The sequence below is a fragment of the Ceratotherium simum genome, chromosome 4 (assembly GCF_057802395.1).
Source record: "Ceratotherium simum simum isolate JZ-2026a chromosome 4, ASM5780239v1, whole genome shotgun sequence".
Classification (NCBI taxonomy): domain Eukaryota; kingdom Metazoa; phylum Chordata; class Mammalia; order Perissodactyla; family Rhinocerotidae; genus Ceratotherium; species Ceratotherium simum.
The window spans coordinates 44,599,773-44,618,014 of NC_141903.1; the positions used below are offsets into that span (position 1 = coordinate 44,599,773).

Here is an 18,242-nt window from a genome sequence, read left to right on the forward strand (position 1 = left end):
GCTGAAATTTATTTTCTAAAAAGTTCTAGATTATTTTCGGGAATCTATACAACATTAAATCATTCAAAAATGCTTTTTTTGTGATAGAATGGAATAACAATCTTGGAACCCAAAGATGAATAAAATACAGTCTATGTGTCTGATATCACAATCAAGTAAAAAAAGCAGGTATGTCCACATCCATAATCACTCATATTCTCAACCTCTACCCTGAACATTCCTTTCACCCTCTTGCTCTAACCTCCTTGCTCTAACCTCTCTCCCATGAGGGCACCACTTTCCCTGGAATCTTCTTGAGGAGATTTTTTTTCTCTAAAACTCAGTACCATCAAGTACAGACGTTTGGTAGGTGTCTTCACTGCAACTGCACATATTCCCCCTCTCCCCTCCATGAAAACACCCAGTTTTGAATTTCCTGTCATCAAATTATATCTATTGTTCCTCCTTGTCACAGTCAATTATGGCAACTTTGGACCACTGTCCCTCAATTCTTGAAAATTTTAGCACCTGGGTTCCTGTAAGTACTTGCAATGCTGGCATAATTCTTTTTAATACCAACATCCAAAAAAACCAACCTCCCAATACTCTGGCCTCTCAAATCCTTAACCTCTTCATCTTTAATAATATGATGATCTATCACCACTTTACCTCAGCTCTTCACTCCCAAGTCATACTCTCGATCTTATTACCAATAAACACAACCAATCCATAATCTCAATGTCCATTATCCCATCCTATGACCACCATCTTCTATCATTCCAACTCACTCTTTTAGTAACACTACAATTATTCAACCCCTCTAGGACCAACAATTGATTGATCTGATCATTATTTTACTTATGTCCTCACTTCCTTCCTTCTTTAGCTTAAAATCCATGGTCCATTATTATCATCTTTATAATAACATACACCCTCAACTACTGCCACTCTCTTGATTCACTTACTCATTTTTTGAAAATATATCTGTGAGTACATCCAACTCTGCACTTACTTACTTTCTACCTGCACAGCTGAACAAGATGGGAGAAAAAACCACTTTCCATATGATCCTTCTCATCTCAATGGCAACACTATCTTTCCAGTTGTTTAGGTCAAAATATTTGGAGTGATATTTAACTCCTAGCTTTCTCTCATACCCCCACATCTAATTCATAAGCAAATCCTGTTGACTCTCTTTAAAACATTTCCGGCATCTAACCACTTCTTACCACTTGTACTGCTGCCACCCTAATTGAAACCATCATCTCTTCCATAGATTAATGGATTCCCTCCTTCCTGCACTGTCTCACTACGGTGTTTTCAACACATCATCTACTATTCTCCTTCTTGCTCACTGCCTACTAACCATATCAATATTTTTGTTATTCTCAGAATAATTCAGGCACAAACCAGGACCTTTGCACTGACTTTTTCTTCTGCCTAGAATGTCCTTCTCCTAGAGAGGCACATGGCTCACACCCTCAGGATGGATGATATTTATATTATCATAATACAGAAAGTGGGACCCAATAAACTGTTTAGAGAAAAGATGGCAAGAAAATGAAGATGGCCAATTTAGCTAGGAGGAGTGAAAAGTAACACCAAAAGAATCAAACATGGGGTGAGAAGCTATGAAAAAAAAATCCACAAAAAAGAACGTCCTGTCCTACCCCTGTAAGGACCTCTCCCAGTGGCAGGTATATCCTTAAAAACATAGATGGATCCAGGGGGGTTTCACAGTCTGATCTTGATGGTATTAAATATTTGAGTCACACAACTTATCACCTTCATATTTCATGTTCTTCATAAAAATATCTAATAGTTTGGATTTTCACATAGTTTTCCATTCAGATACAGAATGGACTAGTCACTTTAATGTCAATGTCCCTCTATTAAGTGTTCCTTTCTTTCATTGTTTCAGTAAGTCACCATTGTTGTTATAACTTAGAATCCTAGGCATTTGCTTACAGGCCAAGAATGTAGTGATAATTAATGTAAATATGTTGGACTTGACATTGTACATATTATTTTTAATTAATAAGCTGCCATTTTGGCATCAGCGTCAGCAAGTTTATTTTGTTCCATGAAAAGACTCCTCATGGATGTATTGACTTTATGTTGACATTAACTGACATAATATGGCCCAGCCACAGTAAGTCCCAAAGTAAAGCCCCTTTGTAGCGTCCTGTGCATGCAGGTACCCACTAGTGCCTTCTGCCTCACCACTCCCTATGATGTGTTTCCATTTAAAAATGACAATGAATGTGAGGAAAATCTCAAGAAATCTACTCTCACCATGGGATGTCAGACTGGCACATACTCTACTGAATTTGTGGTTTGTTTCAGCAGAAAACAATCACATAGAAAAGGACACTTTGAAATAATACATTTGGCCTTACTTAGAATGCCACAGTTTTTGTATGGAAGATAACAAGGTTAAGGGGGAGATCAAATCTAAAGAACACAAATAATTCCAAATTTATACCTAAGAATAACAATTATTTCATTTACTCAAAGACATTGGTTTTCTTCCCATCTCCCTCCTAGTTATATACTATGAACAACTTTAACTCTTCTAAATGAACATTTCTACCCCCAAAAGTCTGTTTTATAGAAATAGTCTAGGTCATGCTTTTATTTCACAGCTATTTGAGAAGTTGGGAGAGAGAACAAAATTTCATTATCTCAAAGAGTCATCCAGTTAGAAAATATGAGTGCTCACTGTATGCAAACCATTCTACTAAGTTTGTAAAGGATATGCCAATTTTCAAATGGTCTCTGCGCTCAAACCATATTACAAAACAGAAGTATAGAGACGTATCTAACAAAAATATAAAAAGTGGCAAATTCATAGAGAAATCTACAGGATACAAAATAATTATAATACATAAGAGGAAGAGAACTATTTGGCCAGTGGAATTAGAGAAGGTTTTAGGAAGGGGGATATTTTACTATTACTAGAAAATTTTACTTGTGAGTTTTAGCAAACCATAAAGTGACAACTTTAGTAAAGAACCATTTCCCACCCAACGTCACTACAACTTGCCCTGTACAAAACATATATTAAAATAATAAAAATGAAATGCAGGCAGGAAGAGAAATGTAAGTATTGACTCACAAAATTCTCAAGCACTATTATAAAACACATTTCCTACATTAGCAGGTCACTGAAAAGGAATCTAGCACCCTGGCCTGGCTGGCAGTAGCCCATGCATAGGATAAAACAACACCCTTGCTGAAGTAGCCACCATAAACCTATGACAGACCCTAGATCCTGAATGGTGCTGGGAAGTGTCAGCAGTAAAGCCTGCTCCTATGCCCACGCTCTGACCTGCATTTTAGGCCTTGTCTTGGCCTGAAAGGAAGCCAGCACACTGAGAGAAGATGACTATTTTCTTCATGGAAAAGTTAGATTATATAATGAAAATCACCTAAAAATATCAAAGTGCTTATGAAGTTAAATACAAATTATAAAAACAAGAAGTGGACTAAGTAAAGCTTTACCTACCCAAGGATTGGGTGAAATTCACAGAGTTGTGGGGAAAGCTATGCTTTGGTTTTTTTTCACATTCTTTTTTGGGGTTGTCAAGCCCTACTGTACCAAACACCCAAGTTCCATTTTTTTTGAGAGTGCAGCAGCATGGAAATAATACTAGACTTATAGTAAGGGGTCCTAAGTTCAAATTTCTTCTCTGTTGTTAATTAGTTGTGGACCTTTGGACAAGTCACTTAACTTTTATGCTCCTTAGTTGTCTTATTATTCAAAAGGAAAGAGGTTGACCAAGTGCTTTCTATGGCCCTATCATGCTCTACCATTTTGGGGGTAACAAAAGATTATACCTGGAGTGTTCTGGAATAACAGCCAGCATAGCTGTGTGTGAAATCAATAGGAATAGAAGATTTTGGTCAGGAACTCAATACTCACCTAAGTATCCTCCAGAATATTATAAATGAAAGAAAAATATGAATAGGGATATTTAAAAAGAAGTAATGATTAGCAGAAACCTGTGTCAGAAGCGGTAGAAAAGGCTGGTTTGAGGAAGTATGGAGAAATCAGGGCAAAGATTCATGACTTTTTGTTTTGGTGCAGTCTCAGGACATGGTGTGTCCAATTTTTGATTTATTTTTCATGGTAGAAGCCAGTATGTGTTTGGAAACAATGAGTTAATACAATACAACTGAAAGCACACTGGTGAGATATTAATGCTATATAAAGCAGCATGAACAATAAAATTGTTTAAAATTAGGAAACCTGTGGGCTCTGAACCAATGTGACAAGGAGGGTACTCCGTGTGAACCAGACATTTCAGTCTACTAAGCTGGAATCTCACCAAACAAGAAAAGTCAATGAACAGTTGTGATTAAACAATGATATTAGATAATAAATTTAGGAACATATTAACAAATTGGATCAAATGTCAGACTAGAAGTATATCTTTCTCTGATCCTTTTATACTGTGTTGAAACAGTAATGATAGCTTAGATATCTTACACTTAACCAGCTTTTCTTGACTTATGAAGTCAATCAGTAAAGTTCTCAGGACAGTCTTTGGTAGTCTGATCTCCATCATTTTGTCAGATGCACCCAAGAAGAAGAAGCTGCCCCAGAGAATAGGAAAGAGTCACACAAAGAATGGACCTCAGTGAACTCCACACAACCACAAACAAGCAACCTCATTTTACATAAAGTGCCTTGAAATTCCTATAATAAGAATTTTCTACAGAAAGGAACAGACAAAAGGTCACTGACCTACATGGCTTGTTTTTGTGTTTGTTTTTTATTAGCATTAGACAGAGGCTGACAGCTACTACTAATTCTTCAATGAATATTCAAACATTGTTAAGAGAGGACTTTACAAGCCAGTTCTAAATGTCAAAGTTGTTATTAGCCAGTAACAATATTCCTCTTCCTTCAAAGTGAATTTACTCTTTCAAAATAATGAACACTATTTTAAAGGCAAACCCAAACAACCATCACAAAAAAACAAAAGATGTTTAAATAAATTCAATTGTTCCCAGGCATTTGCATCTGTTGACTCAGTAGTAGCAAAATAATGGACTTCTTCCAGATGAATGAGTTACAGAAAGCAAGTCCTATTCACCATATATGCAGGAAATCATTGCACACAGAGTAAAGGAAAGAAGAAAAAAACTCTGCTCTTACAAACTGATGTATGCAAAGTAGAAACTATACATGGATCCCTGACTGTTCAAAATAAAAATATTCCACCTAGGCAGCTACTCAGAGAGGCACTTCGTTAAACTTAACACAAAAGCAGAATCAGAAGGGAAAATAGTGTTTCATATGCAGCAAAATGATTCGGTAACAAATCCAGCTTTTCTCTTTTCTCATGGTAAATGACTTTGTTTGGACTCAACTTTCTGGACCCTGCAAATTATTTGGAAGAATTCTGGGAACAGCCCTTACCCTTGGGAACTCTCTCAGATCTGATTCTCGATGAAGACTCAGGCATATGCTGATTTAAACGTCACATATTCATTATGCAAAATGTGAAGTCAATGAATAGCAGACAAGACTTTCATCTGTTTCCCAAGTTAAGTAAAATTATTCGAACTGTTTTCTAAATTCTTAACATGTGTCACAGAAGTAGGTTTGCTTCTGAAACATGCCTAGAGCAAGTAAAGACCATTTCAAAACCACCTCCTTTATTCCAAATACAAAACAGATGGCCAATGAAGAACTGAAGCAATACATAGACCTCACCTTCAGTACTGGCTTTGCCACTGAATAACTGTGTGCAAACTCTTTAACCTGTCAGCCTCGATTTTTCCATGTAAAATGGACTTTAAACCTACATGACAGACCTGCTGTGGGGACAGGACAGAATATGTGGAAAACACCTGGCACATTTATGACAGAGTATGTGTACCTAAAAATGACTGCTAATAACAGAATTAGATAGGAATATCTATCAGCTTATGGGCTAATGATGGAAATATTCTAAAAGTAAAATTGTCTTCAGCCAAAATGCCAAGTCAGTTGTTTTCTAAGTGTTCCTTAGCACATCTGCATGTTAATTTTCTAAACCTCCTGAAACTCCTCTTTCTTTAGAGATTGAATAGAGAGGCAAACTTAGAGTGATTTCCCCTACAGTCGTCTTCAAAGACTTTACTGTTAGGATCCCTCTTAGTCAGTCCTCACTTACCTAATCATTCAGGAAATGAAAATACTAATTTAACAAATAGATTGGACACCCTCTTCAGATATTTAATAATAACAACAATAACAAAGATAGGTGCTCAGGAATAAAGATGGAAATTTCGGGAGAAAAAGGGAGACAAGAGATACAAAACTATTACAAAAATATATGTCTGAGATGTCCCAACAATAACAGATCAGATGAAGAACATTTTAGTACAGCAGAAATTGTACTACTGAAACACGTCCAAATTTATGGACCTTTTGACAGTTGGTGTATAAGTACAAATGAAAGTTGAGCTCCAAAAGCTATTTTAAAAGTCATTGAGCTTACTAATTATGCTGAGTCTTCCCCTTTTTTCTTCACTGTCAGCTCTTCTCTCCACCCCTAAATCAAATACCTGATGAAATTCAGGCCAGTAGACACATATTGACAAAATATCGCTCAGATTATTTAACTACAATAAGAAAATCTTTAAAATTTATGCTGTTTCAAAAAGGTGAGAAACAAATTAAAAAATAAAAAACAAACAAACAGATGTAGCCATTTAATAAAGAAGACCTAGTTCTGTTGAATCTTAAAAGAGATCTTGAAATGCAAGAAAGAAAAGAATGCTGAAAGAAGCCACACTCAACAAAATCCAGGAGCTATGCATTATCCACTGAATGCAAAATTATTTTTAAATCAAAATCTGTTTTTTCTTTGGGCACTGACTCCTAGCTGAAAAAAATCTGTATTTTCTCAACATGCTTTAAAAAAAATTGGACAGGCAGAGGGGAGTCAATACATACCTTAAAAATATGGTCATTGTTTATTTCAGTCTGATATATAAGAGCTTGAATAACTTATTCACTGGAAAAAACTCTTCATAAACTCTGGCAAATGTGCAATTAATAAAACAAATAAAATATGTGCTAACCTCTAGGCCTAATATTTAGAAATTGGGTTTCTTCTTTGTAAAAAGATGAGTTTCCTTGTAAAATACTTTCACTTTATTCCTTTCCTTTTTTTAAAGTGTGGCTCAGACTCTAGATTTAATTAACAAAAATAGCTATATGCATGAATTTTCAAGTTGCAATTCATTCTACTATTTTTTAATCTACTTTAAGACATTCTTCTCTCTTATAAGTTCCATCTGGTATACATATTCATTCTCTGATGTGAATAAAATTAATTTTGTGTTGATAACTGTTTTGAGAATTGTTTCACTTCTTGAAAAACTTGCTAACATTCCATGGTACCCCTAAAATAGAATCAGAAATTCCTAATTTATAGAGTAGTGGTGGTAGGCAGAAAAATGGTCCCTAAAGATATTCACATCAAGTTCCTGAAACTTGTAAATGTTACCTTTTTTGGATAAAGGGTCTTTGCAGATGAAGTAAGTTAAGCATTTGGAGATGAGATCATCCTGGATTATCTGGTTAGGTCCAGTATTAGTGTTCTCCAGTGATATAGAACCAGTAGGATATACATGTATATATGCATGTGTGTGAGTGTGTGTTCATATATATATAAAGAGAGAGAGAGTGTAATTATAAGGAATTGGCTCATGCAATTGTCAGAGCTGGCAAGTATGAAATCTATATGGCAGGCTGGAAATTCACGTAAGAGTTCATACAGTCCTGAGCCTAATTTGTAGGGGAGGCCAGCAGGCTGGAAACTCAGGCAGGTCTTTTCATGCTACTGCTTTGAGGCAGAATTCCCTCTTCTCCAGGAAACTTTAGCTTTTGCTCTTGAGGCCTTCAACTAATTGCATAAAGCCCATCCACATTATTGAGGATAACATTCTTAAAGTCAACTGATTGTAAATATTAATCATATCTACAAAATACCTGCACAGAAACATCTAGACTATCATTTGACCAAACAACTGAGCATCATAGCCTAGCCAAGTTGATACATAAAATTAACCCTCACAGGCCCTAAATCCAAAGACAAATGTCGTTATAAAAGACACACAGAAAACAACAGACATAGAGAAGAAGTCCATATGAAGATAAAGCAGAGAAATACAGCTATAAGCCAAAGAAGCCAGCAACACCCAGAAGCTAGAAAAGACAAGGAACATGTTCTCCCCTAGAGCCCCAGAGGGAGCCCAGCCCTATTGACACCTTGATTTTGGAAGTCTGGCTTCCAGAACTGAGATAACAAGTTTCTGTTGTTTTAGGCACTCAGTTAACGGCAACATATTATGACAGCCATAGGAAACTAATGCAGTAGCTATACATAGAAAATTAATATCTATTTCCTCTCAGACAATTACTTTTAGCTAATTGATCTAAACTTACATTATTTTATGATGTAATATGATTTTTATCACTCCATGTCCATTTTTCATCTACCCACACCTAAAGATAACTAACCAATGCAACATTTTTAAAGCAAGGATCATCTTGCCTCTACATTTGACAATAAAAAGTAATTTGATCAACAAATGCAGATTGTTAAATAAATAATATTGTAAATACACAAGATGGAAAGAAGAAATGGAGGGTTTTATCTTGAGTCATGACAGGTGGTAGAAAAGAAGGGATTAAAGGAGCGACATTCCCCAGTGGTGGAACAGAAGGAATATAAACAAGAGCTAATTTAAAGGAAGATTCAGTTGCCTGCTGAATGAATGGAATGAAGAGAAATTATGAATCAAATGTAACTAAATCTTCAGGATTGGGTAATTAGGAAAACAAAGGTATATCTGATAAGGAAGGTGAGCAGAGCTGCTGTGTGTGTATTTGTGCTGACGTAGGCAGGGTAAGGGGAGGGTTGGGGGGATACGTAAAAAGGGAAGCAAGCATAAATGATGAGGACTTAAGTATGAAGTGTGTTGAATTTGAGGTGTTGGATAAACATCTTCGTATGAACATCTTCATCAACAGAGAGTTAACACCGGAGAAGATACAAACAGAAAGCAAGCCAAGAATTATAGATGATTCCACCATTAGTCTATTTATATTTACATTAAAAGGCATTGGCATTCAACAAATGCAAAAGTTTAATGTGATTTTTTGCTATCAGCTCTGAAAACGAATAAAAATGCTACAAACTAATGATATTATTGAGTTATGCTATTAATGACAAATATTAGTATTATGGGATTATTGACACAGTTTCCTTCCAAAGGCAGCACATTTTCTGTGTTTTTTATACTGAGCCATCCAAAGGAAAGAAAAATATTTTAATTTCAGAAAACAATGACACTGGTAAAAACAATTATTGTTTAATTACTAAGCTTCCTAATAGTAAATGGGAAAGTTATTTAGTAGCAATTTACTACACACGATGTCATAACCATAAAGTATTTTTACAAACAGCTTCAGAAATAGTTTCATTTTATCTAGTCCAAGAACTTAAGCTTCCCCATAATTTCAGGTGGTTTCCTTTAAAGGAAATATTGATAGCAAGCATATATATATATATATATAGCTTTCGTGTAGTAGGCACTGTTCTATGTGCTTTCTGTGTGTTGACCCATGTGGTCCTCTTAACAATCCTACGAAGCATATACAATTATTATTCCTAGTTTACATATGAGGACATTGAGTCACAGAGTGGTTAAGAATCTTGCCCAAGACCACACAGCTAGTAAGGGGCTGAGTCAGGATTTTATCCATGATCCAAATCACTAAGCTATTCTACTTCACGCACTACTTGCTATAAAGGCTGATATTCACTTTAGAAGAATGTGATAGGTGTGTACACTTAGTTTCTTTCTTTCTTTTTTTTTATTGAAGTGAGAACTGGCTATAAAACAAAAAGATCAATTATGAAAGTCAAGCTTCCATTCATCCTTTGCTTTTCTACTGAGATCAGTGAAGATTCACCTTTGGTTCCTTTTGAAATTCCTTTTCTTTCTTTCAAAGGAAATTTTGAAATTTCCCTGTTTCTTACACAGTGCTATAACCCAACTCTATCAAAGCTCTTTAAGCAAAAGAAAGAAAAAAAAAAGCCTAAAGATGGGAACCGCAATAAATGGAATGCTATCATTTTAACAAGAAGGCAGCACATTTTAAATCGAACTGAACACCGAGCTGTCAAATGAATAGCTCAAGTTTTTTAGTTGTTTTTTTTTTTTTCTGAATTTTTGTTTCTGATGAACCAGAACTTTCTTTAACCAGCTGAGTCAGAGAGTTTGTTTAAGTGCCAAATCAATGTCATCAGATACTTTCTGGGTCAATGAATGAATTGCATCCAACCCAGAGAAGTTAGGATGTACAGAGCAAAGAAATTACAAGGTGAGGTTTTCCAGGCATGTCACAAAAACCTCAGTCCTTAGGTAGGGCATTATAGGCATTCCCCTCTTCTACCAAGGAGAATCTTAATGAGCACCAAATTCTAGGCAATACTAATACTTACGAGCTCAAAAGGGAAAGAGAATCAGCATCAATTCTCACCACCTTTCAAAATCTTTCTATCGACATCGTTTTTATCATGCCTTTCTTGGTGTTGGTGACCAGTTGCCACCAAGACAGCTCTGCAGGGGAGGGACGAAAGTGACTCTGCCATTGCTCTGCATGAGCTCAGATACTGAACACATCATCTCTTCAAAAGGCCCAGGCCTCACTGGCACCCTGCTTGGAAAATTGAGTCTACTCCCACCACAGTGCTGCTGGCTGCTGCTGCTATTGCTGCATATCCTTTGGGATGTGGAGGGAACATACAGATAGTCCTAGGGTACTTGTGTCTTCTCATTGTCTTATTTTCATTTTCTGCCCTTAAAGACATTATTTGATTCCATGAAAATAATTAAGACAGCCCATCTAAGTAATAGCTGAAGAAACTTTCATGTCTTTTTTGTTTCATCAGTACAAAAAAGCCAGGGGCTTAACATGTTTTCCAGCTGTTCCCAACTCTTCTTTCTAAATCTATTAACCTCAGCTCACAAGGGAAAATCTATACTCTGTGGTATTAACAGATAATGTTAGACATTATAGCCATGTATCATAAACTGTAGAATGGAAACAAAGATCTTATCTTTATAATACTTTCGTAGATTGCCATATCCATAGCTAAAAATGACCATTTTGACAAGGGGCAAATACTAAGAGCTATTGGGAGAAAAGAGGGCATGGCAAAACACACAACTTTTTTTCTAATAGTATTATGCAACTCATGTTCAATCACTGAGGGTCTGCTCAAGACGGGGATCAGAGCACAGGCTGCACTTCACTTTCTTGTCATAAATCCCTACAAATGACAGACCCAGGGGGAGACACACTTCCAACAGGGCGAAGAGCAGTGATATCAGATTGGAGCAGCTGCGTGGTCCTCCACCTCACCACACACACGTGGAGTGAGAAAGAGATATCACGCTCTCCCACTCGCATCTCCAGACCCCACCCATCCCCTTGGCGCAGTAAGTGCCCCTGGTGGATGACTATATTCAGTAGGATCAGAAAGCCCCTACACCTAGAGGACAAACTACTAGTATACTCCTCCCAGCGGCACAGCCTAACCTCTCACACAATCACTGGAGTCTGGCTACAATAAAACACTTCAGTAGTCACATAATATTAACAGCTAGTATTCATTAATACTAGAAACTTCATTATTCCCATAACATTAAAAGCTAACACATATTGAGCGGTGGGGACGGAGTGTGTGGTAGGTTGCCTTCCAAAAGTTTTGCATATATTGATTGTTTAAATCTCAGAAAAACCCTGTGAGGTAGGAGCTATAAGTGCCTTCATTTTACAGGTGAAGAAACTGAGGCATAGAAATATGAAGTCATTAATCACATCCCAGCCATGCGGCTCTGGACCTCACACTCTTAACTACTTCACTAGACTTTTTCTTGAGCTGACAAGGAATCTCAATTACAAAAGTGAGCACACAGACATTTGAGGAAAGCCAATGCCATGAAAAATGAGTAATAAACATTAATATATATGGAAACAAAATTAACAGAACAAACTGCTCAAGAATTTAGATTAACTATAACTAATATCATCAGGGAAGGAAGAGGTTATAACATCCATAACAAAGAATCAATTAGTTTTCAGAGAAATGACAAAAGTGATCATTGACATTTAAAGCTCAATAGAGAGAACTCGTACAGCTGAAGAACAAACTAGAAAAATGAGCCAAGGAATTCTCACAGAAGCAGTTAAAAATACAAAGACATAGAAAGAACGAAAGAAAAGCCAAAGGATGTGCAGGACTGATTCCAATATTTGACAATAGGCTTTCCAGAAAGAAAGAATAAGAAAATAAAGCAGGAGAACATGTAAAGCAATAATAGAACAAAATGTCCCAAAACTAAGGAAAGTTTCAGGTTCTCAGGTTTAGAAGTCCCAAAGAATGCTGGGTAAAATGAGTAAAATAGACACATCTTGAGACATCATGATAAACTTTTCAGATTCACTAAGAATTCATATTTTACTAGTTTTGGTCACCTCCAAGTAAACATAACTAAAACATATTTAAAACTGAGCTCACCTAATCTAAACAGACTCATTTTAATTACTCTATTTCTATCATCAACATTAATATTCTTCCAATCATCCTGCCTCCGAATGTAATGCCTTCTTTAACTTTTCTCTTTTCTGGCCACTGTAGACTGAATTATTTCTCCTACAAATTTATATGTTGAAGTCCTAATCCCCAATGTGGTGTTATCTAGAGATGTGCCTTACGGAGGTAATTAGGGTTAGATGAGGTCATGAGGGTAGAGTCCTCATAATGGGATTAGTGCCTGTATAAGCAGAGACAGCAGATAGCTTACTCTTTCTCTCCACCATGTGAGGATACCCTGAGGAGGCAGCTGTCTGCAAGCCAGGAAGAGTTCTCACCAGAACCTGACCATGTTGGCACCCTGATCTCAGACTTCTAGCCTCCAGAACTGTGAGAAAATAAACTTCTGTTGTTTAAGCCGCCCAGTCTATGGTATTTTGCTATGGCAGGCCAACCTGACTAAGACTTTGACTATACTTATTCTAAGGCTCTTCTAGTTATAAAGATCAGAGACTCACTCAGGCCAGTACAGGAGTCATTGTAAAGACACACGTGAGGTGATAAAGGTGATGGAATCACACGGAAATTCACAATCAAGAGATGTCATAAGCCTAGTCTCACAATTGGGAACTAGAAGATAGTTCTGGAACCAAGGCAGTATCTATGGATCTGAGATTCATAAACATGAGGAATGATTGTCATTATTAACAGATTCAATTCTGCTCTGTGCATTCCTTCTATAGATCTGTCTATTTGGGTTTCCCACCTCCAATTCACTAATTCTTACCTTTCACTCTATACAGCATCTCCTTAATTATAGTTCTTGCTTCCTTATAACTTTGAGCTGCTGTGACCCATTTTGGTCCTGACTTTGTTTCTGCCCTCATTGTCTATACTATCCACTTGTTACTTAAAATTGATTACATTCTAGTTTTGGTTTTATTTACTTAGTCCTTTAGCGATTCTATTCTCCTTTGTGAGACTGAGTCTACAAATAGTAGCTATTTTTTTTTTTTACAACAAACTCTGTCTTAATGGCTCAATTTAGGAGGATGTCTCTATACAGGAATACATAAATTGTTGAGCATGTCCAATCTTTAGTGTGTTGCCTTCCTCTGAACTTATAATAGCTATCATCATACAACTAAATCGACAGTTAATCATGGGTTTGTTGTCAAATTCACCCTTGTTCACTGCCCTTCATAATTATTAAAGTTTTATATTGTTTACTTATCATGTTTTATAGCTTCTTGTCTCTTCTAGGCATTCTCTCTAGTATCAGAGCCTTTTCCAGTACTTAAAGTTACGTGTTTATTGAGGTGAGTCCATTTTTCTCAGTCTTATGTAGCTTTGAGAAAATTTAAGTGCTTCAGCTTTTCTGTTTGTAAAATAAGGGCAGAAAGGAGCATCAAAGCCTGTAGATATTAGCTTATTACAACATCTAGGTAGTATTAAGATGCAGAAAGTCATGGCTAAAGACATAGCCTCCATTAGAAGACTAGAAAAAAATTTTCCCAAGATTGGTTTCAGCACTTCTTGATTAGACAGAAGTCTCTCTGTTTTCCCTTTGACTAAAATCCCTGCTTATTTTCTCACAGAGCAGAGGAGACCGTAAAATAATTGTTATTATTGATGATGAACTGGTATGACCATGCCATGGGACCCAATGCTTAGTCACAAAATTTTTCTTAGCAATATTCTTACTGATGATAGTTCCAAAAGGAAAATCTCCACAATGGCTATCACATAGTTAATAGTTATATAGCTAATAGATGGAGGAGGGATCTGGTTCACAACTCAATCCCCTGCTTTCTCTGGGAACTGCATCCACACATTGGGGGCAACCCACAGGAGTCCTGATTGCACTATGCAGTTGCTCAGGACTCCTCATTGGTAGATTATTAGATGGGTTCTAGAGCCAAGTTTGGCTAATTGGATTCATCTCTCCCCATAATGAGAGATTTGGGAGAAAGGGAGTCCAGTACCTCTGTCTATGGGGCTACACCATGCAGAGTGGGAGTTGTGAGAGTGAGGATCTATGGCAGTGTGGACTGAGAGTCTGTGAAAGCTCCTCTGCAGAGAAAAAAGGAAAGAATGACACAGATACACCCAGAAAAGCAGAGAGGGGGCAAAGTATAGTTCTTGGTTTGCTCCGTTCTAAGCCTTTTAGTACGTTTCACTTTTGTTTTCAAATATTAATGCACAGAGTTGCCATTCCCAATTCTACCTCAAAACCTGCTCTGTCACTTCAGTGTATGCATCTATTTTTATGTCACTTGTTCACCTCCTCTGGCAACTCTAATTCTACATCTGGGTAACAAGCCTATTCACGATTGACCACAACTTGCTTTTCTCCCCTTAGCATCTCCAAAATGCTTCATAAATCTTGCATTTCATCTGTCTTGATCTCTGTCCCCTGAATATTCCTTAAAAGTCATCTTTAGGGCCGGCCCCATGGCTTAGTGGTTAAGTGCGCACGCTCCGCTACTGGTGGCTCAGGTTCGGATCCCGGGCGCGCACTGACACACCGCTTCTCCGGCCATGCTGAGGCCGTGTCCCACATACAGCAACTAGAAGGATGTGCAACTATGACATACAACTACCTACTGGGCCTTTGGGGAAAAAAAAGGAGGAGGATTGGCAATAGATGTTAGCTCAGAGCTGGTCTTCCTCAGCAAAAAGAGGAGGATTAGCATGGATGTTAGCTTAGGGCTGATCTTCCTCAGAAAAAAAAAAAAAAAGTCATCTCTAGGGGCCAGCCTGGTGGCGTAGCGGTTAAGTGCGCAGTGGCCCGGGGTTCGGATCCCGGGTGCGCACTGACACACTGCTTGTCAAGTCGTGCTTGGTGGTGTCCCATATAAAGTAGAGGAAGATGGGCATGGATGTTAGCCCAGGGCCAATCTTCCTCAGCAAAAAGAGGAGGATTGGCAGATGTTAGCTCAGGGCTGATCTTCCTCACAAAAAAAAAATAGTTATCTCTATCTTTGCCCTAAGTTTGTCCCTTTTTTCAAATGCCTGATTCTGGCTTATCTCTCCAGACAGTCAAACATGCCCTCCTCACAGAAAATGTCCCTGTCCCATCTCCGAGGCATTTATGACATCCTATGATAATTTTCTAGATCATTCTTTTGGGACCTATTATATACTACATCCATATGGTGTCAGTTTCTTTCCTGGTACGCAATAACTTGATTACAATGTGAGCACTGCAGGCACACTGTGGGCTCCCAATCAGTGGATTCAGTAAGATATGTTCCCTATCTTCTCAAAAAACGTGTCTTCCGGGATTAGGAAAATAAAGCAGGCCAGAAAGAATCAAAATTTAGTACGACCCTGTAGACAGATGTATAGTCTCTAAAGAACTTTAGTTTCTTTTCAAAAAGTTTTACAGTGATTTAACAAGTAAACTTACTGTTTTTGGTGACTTTCAATTATATTCCTTATATTATACTTACAGAAGCAACATATGAATATATCTTTACCCTAAAAACAAATCCAAATAATATAAAATTGCACAGAATATATGATGCCTCCCTTCGTGCAGCACCCCACGCCCACCCCCATCCGCATCCACTCCTCTCCACAGAGGTGATCACTGTTAAGAGTTTGATATACATTGTTCCAGATCTTTTACTGAGGATTTCCTTGTAAATATGAATATATTTTAATTTTGTTAACAAAAATAAGATCATACTTTATAGTATTCTAATGTTTCATTCTATATTATTCTTCTGTTTAATATACTGTTTATCTTTCTATGATAATGTATATAAATATATCATATTCTTTGTAATAGCTGCATTAATAGCCCAAAGATAGATGTATGCCAATTAACGTTAACCATTAAATTATTGATGGGCATGTGTTGCTACTGCAAAAATGCTACAGTGAAAAAAGATAAATAAATTGTGGTGATTTCATTTGTTAGCTGAGTTTGGTAACAATACTAACAGTTGGTTTTCCTCAAACCTTGATGAGTCTTGCTTGCTCATTTGTATCTATAAATGAGTGTCTATACTGGCAATGAATCTATTTACACAGGCCAAGTCCAAATTCTCATTCCCTTAACAGTGGAGACAGGTTCTTATCTAGAATTTGAATCTAACTATGTGTGATTCCAGTGCCTATGTTCCATTCATTTTATCAGGTTTTTAGTTTTAAAACATAATTTTTTTGTTCCTAAATGTTAGTGCTTATTAAACCTTCTATAAAGGGTAAAATTGTATATACAACTAGCTATTGTGTAATATTCGTTAAATTATTATTTCTTTAGAAATTGTTGGTATTTCAAAAAAAGCAGTCGGTTAAATCAGGATTTCACAATGTAACAATAAATTGGTATTCTTTGTGTAGAATACTGTGCTTTCCTCTTGTTGGCAGATGGTGTCATTTATAAATGCCCCCTTTTAACTATAATATATTGTTTGAAGATACGACAAATGAAATTTAAATTATTTTTAAACAGGAAAACATACCAAATGGAGGCTAATTTGAATTAGTCTCACAAAATGATTAACAAGAGATAATAGAAGATAATTGGCATACAACAGGAGCACTTATATAACACTAGAAGGGAATGTACCAGCCAAAAGAGCACTTAAATACAATCCTGCTAGAGCTGCATGTGCATTCACCTCTGTGGAGCATCTACACAAAGTTCTACAACACCGGGTGGCTTAGGAGTTATACTTGGTTCTTAGGGTTCAAATATTACGCAGACACAGCTTACACATCATACCCACAAAATGTGCTCCTAGATGCCTTGAAAGGGTTGAAGAAACAGTCTTAAAATACAAGGTTCTACTTTGAACTCCCTTGGCAAGGCATTCAAATAAATACAAACCATAGAGAAATTCTGCTATCCAACCAAGAAAGCAAAATGAGGACCAGCTTATTCTCCCTTCGTGCTGACTTTACAGACAGAAGAACTTTATTTCCTCCCATCTGTGACCTGCTCAGGAAGAGGCATGGTCATTGACAATCTCAATTAAGGATGTGGAAAAGTATGTAGGAAATGTTTTATCATTGATTGATGGCTGGTCACGGAAGAGAACCACCTAATTATGTGCTAATTAATGAATGCATCAAACAGCATTTTATCATGACATTTACAAAGCACATCCTAGTGGAGGGGTTTATCCTCATACTTTATCAGTTAATAACGTAAGCTTATGCTGTTACTAGAGTGCCTGACAGCTCCTCTTTCAATTAAAAAATATATATTCAATGTCAAAGAAAACATCTTGAAAGTTTTTTCCCAGAAGTCTAGTTAGATTTCCTAAGTTTGAGGAGCTGCTACACGGTGGCCTTTGGCTTTGAACAACATGGAAGGGAACATCTGAGAATGATTTCTTGTTCTTTTTCATGGCATGTGCCAGCTATCTGTAGGCAAAACGTAAGGAGACACAGCTTTAACAAATTATTTCCTTTCATAAGAGAAGCCTTGTACTACGCAAGCAGGTTCCCAGCTGACATTAAAAGAAGCTCCAGTCTCTGTCAATGAAAGAATTTTTAAAAATATCTTCTTGGAGCGATAATTTCTTCCCAACCATGAAAACCAAAATTCTCAACTCTGACCAAATAAACATCGTATTTTACTTTTTATTTAGAAACTCTACATCAAGTTCTAAAGTGACAGTTTGAAAATATATT

The 18,242-nt window shown here is 36.9% G+C and overlaps 1 protein-coding gene across 1 annotated transcript in view; it reads right to left on the reverse strand.

Moving 5' to 3' along the window:
• Positions 1 to 18,242, reverse strand: part of CHSY3 (chondroitin sulfate synthase 3) — a 238,462-nt gene that overhangs the window by 104,801 nt on the left and 115,419 nt on the right. The window lies entirely within an intron of this gene.